Raw genomic sequence first — 4,126 nt, forward strand, 5'->3', positions numbered from 1 at the left:
CAAAAGAATCAGGGTCTTTGTTCTGGACCTGGGCTATCCACTTGAAGCCTTGCTGCCCTTCTCCTCCTTTGTGCCCATGGCATCAGGAAATTGGGTTCTGGTTTGGGGCAAGGTGGGCATGGCTTTTTCCAGCTGCAAGAAAACCTCACCGATGCCCCAGCTCGAGTGGGGAAGGTGACTTATAGAGCCAGTGCCTGTCCCCTCAGCAGGAAAAGGCTCACAGACATAACTTGCTCTGGAAAAGGAAAAGAGGTCTGTCTGTGATCATTCAGCCCCGAAATGATGCTCATGATGTTGGCTTTCCAGGCCATTAATTCAAGGGCTCTATGCCCCACCCCCCATGTTGCTGCCTGCTCTGAGAGATAAGCCCAGTTCTATTTAACCCTATTTATTCCCCCAAAGTGGCCTCCATCTCCATTAGCCAGGCGTTTAACCCCTTGGGTACTGAAACATCAAAAATAGAGACATTGATCTAATGCGGAGAGAGGGGTGTGCATTTCACCTGGGTGCAGGCTACAGGACTGATTCGGAATACAGTCCTTGTTTCACAGGGCTTGGCAGGAGTCCCAGGAGCCCCTCACCCGCTCCCTCTTGGGCAGCCCCAGACCCCTAAGACCTGCGCGGCCCTGGGAGGAGAGCCCCCTCCTCTAATCCCAGGTTGGCAGCAAGGACAGCTCCTGTGACACAGTGACTATTCTACTCTGTGACACCAGCCTCCATTTTCTTAGTCACAGATCTTGGTCCTGGCACTGGCCAAGAGCAAGGCTGTGGCACCTCTGTCTCTTTTGCGCCTTGCTGGCTGGCGCCTCTGCTTGGCGTGCTCTGTCTCCCTGCTACCTAATTCCAGCGTGTACCTTTTTATGTCTCCTCTGCCCCTTTCCTCCCTTTGTTGTCTCCCCTTCGGTGATCATATGCAGGTATTCTGGCATTTGTGGATGGTCTCACTGAATTTATGTGTGTGTTCCTGTGTCTGGATGTGTGTGACTCTCCTCTGTATTCCTGTCCTTGCACTGCTGTGTCTCTAAGCTTGTCATCCGGTGATTCTGCCCATGGGAATGGATCTATGGGTGTCTCTCCCGGTTTCTTTGTGTGGCAGGCAGTCTTGGTAGCAATCTTATGTGTGTCTGTCTGTGTGCCAGCCTGTCCTTGACCTGTGCGTGTTGGTCTGTCAATCTGTGTCAATCTGTCCATGTACCTGAATCTGTGTGTTGGCCCTCATTTCTTTGTGCATCTGTCAGTTGGCTTGTCATTCTCTGCGTGCGAGTGTATGTGTGTATGTGTGTGTTGTCTTTCAACTCAGGGGGCCAAGCTGTTGCAAATTCTTCTCTTGAGGGTGCCCCTAGAGGAGCTATTAGGAGAATTTGGAGGTTGATGGCTTCACTAGAGCACAGCTTATCTCATTACCAGCTAGGTAGGTTGTCCTGTTTGTCTCCTGGGGCTGCTTGCCAGGTCCCCTGCCCTCTGCCCTACTCCTGACTTCATTCCTTTCTCTGCAGGTTGGTGCAGGGCTGAAGGGGTAAGGACAGGGAGGTGGGGCAAAGACAGAAGAGTGTATGGTCCAACTCACTCTGACTCTCAGACCTAATCACAGGCTTTTTCTTGTACACTGACTTTTCCCCAAGCAATGAGAAATGGCCATTGGATACAGCAATAACAACAATAATAAAATAATTGCTACCACACATTGGACACTTAGCATGTTCCTAACATTTTATACGCAAGGTCACTCTTAGAATGCTCTCAATATGAGGCTGTTATTATTTTCACATTTCAGCGATGAGACATGGAAGCTAAGAGATGTTAGGTAAGTTGTCCAATGTCACATAGCTAGTACATGAAGGAGCAGGCTTTCCAGTACGGGGTGGCTGCTTGGGAGATCGTCACCAGGAAAGGAGGGAAACAGGCATTCCTCCCCCAGTGGCTGGCATCTAGTTACAGCCAGAAAAAGTCTGATTTCAAATTTCATCTCTTTTGACTGTAAGGTGGGGAGACAACAAACCAAGCAGGGAGAGGGGATGGAAGGACAAGACGAAATCGTGGAGAGGAAGGTGCAGGAAGGCCATCAGCATTCCTAGGTCCTAGCCTGGCTCTACCCTGGACCCTCTGTGACCTCAAGCAGGACACCTCCCTGCCAGGCCTCAGTTTCCTTATTTGCACACTGAGGATGAAAGTGAGACTCTGTGGAGAGGTTTTAGAGATGGTTTAAGCATTGCAGAAGAGACGATTGGGCTAAATGTTCTCTGAGGTCCCCTGCAGACCCAAGAATTGGGGTGGAGAGCATAGACAGGGACCATGCTTGGGTCGCCTCAATGATTCCCACAACAGCCAGAAGAGAGCCACATGCTTAGTAGGGCAATGAGAAGGTTTACCGAATGAATGAATAAGTGAATAAATAATAAATGGCCTCATTTCTCCCCACTGAAAGAACTTCACAGCCCACCTTGGGTGCTATAGCAGTGACCATCATAAGCAGTGAAAAAAGAAAGAGAGGCTAAGCACTTTGGATCCTCATAAAATCTATGAATTGGCAATGGCCAAATGGTATATGTATGTCATTGATTCACTTGTCAGAGAAGGCCTCATGGGCCATCTTCAGCTCTGGGTGTGTAGGGAGACACTAAGGAACCCTAATCTCTGCCCAGATTATCTGGTAGGGACCTAAAGAATTTTACGGGGAACAGAAGGGGAGGGGATGAGGATTCAGGGGTCTTTGTCTACAGAAATTGAGGGTAAAGTCTCTCTCTCCCCCAACATCCAGGAATTGAGGTGGGAGGGCCTCTGTGTGGAGCAAATCTCTGGGATGGGAGGTCAGTTTCATTTCAAAGCTTCTCTGGAGGAGAGAATCTCCATAATGGGGAGGAAAGATCTCTGTCCCGCTTTGTTCTGAATCTTATCATGACTCTGAGGGTCTGTGTTAGGGGAAGGGCTCTGTGGAGAGCTTTTCCTGTCATAGTGGCTGGTGAGGGCAGGGGTGTGCTCTTCAGGTTATGGGGAGGGTTTCTGTCATGGTTTCTGCCGGGAAGGCTCTTAGGGGGAATTTAAGGGGTATCTGGGCAGAGATTAGGAACATCTCTGTCCAATGTGGGGGGTCCCCTAACTGGAGAGTATCTTCCAGGAGACTGTGAGGGGCTGGGGTAGGACCGCGAGGGTAAAGGGGAAGCCTCTCTTGTCCTGGCAGCTCCAACTCGCTGGTCCAAGCCCTCAGGCCGCCCTACTTGTGCGCTGGCCTGAGCTAATCTAGAAATATTGCAGGGGAGGAGGCTACGGTTCTCAGAGAGTCAGGGCCTCGGGGAAAGGGGAGACCGAGGGGCCCCTTTCCTTCTTTCAAGTTCTCCCCACCCCCACACCACCCCAATTCACAGCCGCTAGTCCTCCTACGCCTGGGCTGGGACAGCCAGGGCGCAAACGCTGCTGTTTCCTGCTTAGGAGGAGTCCGGGGCAGGAGCCCAGCTGGTAACACACGCTGGGGACTCAACCCAAGCAGCGGACCAGCAGGGAGACACAACTGCGAAAGGACTCACACAGGCAGAAGCGCAGGCAACCCTTCGAAAACGCATATACACACGAAATCCGGCACACAAGCTCTGTGCACTCACAGGCTCAAATTTACAGAATTTACAGAATACATTTATAGAATAAAACTACACATTTGCAGAATAAAACGTAACCCAATCTCACCCTCGGAGTCCACTCAGATCCAGCCCATACCAGTATCGGATACAACATCAGTCTTTGTCTCTTACTCTTGCACGCGCACACACGCGCACCACTCGCCAGAAACAGTCTAGGTTTTCACTGCCCCAGCGGCCGCCCTGCGAGCTGGGCCCGAGTGCACCGCGCGCCTCCGCGTCCTGGGCTCGCTGCAAGCAAGGATTTCTTCCGCTCCAGACACCAGCTGCGCCCCTCTGAGGCGTGGGCTTTCGGCAGGAGACTGTCAAGAGGTGCCCTCACCAAGTCCTGCCTCCTCCCAGACCCCTCAAACGGAACGAAAGCGAAAAGCCAACCTTTTGCCTCCATCCTGGATGCATTTGGAGAGCTGTTGGTGGAGGGAGAATCCCTTCCATCGCGGCGTCCCTGGACGGGCGGAGACGGAGTCAGTGACCGAGGCCGGGGATGAACATTCTTT

The sequence above is a fragment of the Pteropus vampyrus genome, unplaced genomic scaffold (genome assembly GCF_000151845.1).
Source record: "Pteropus vampyrus isolate Shadow unplaced genomic scaffold, Pvam_2.0 Scaffold125, whole genome shotgun sequence".
NCBI lineage: Eukaryota > Metazoa > Chordata > Mammalia > Chiroptera > Pteropodidae > Pteropus > Pteropus vampyrus.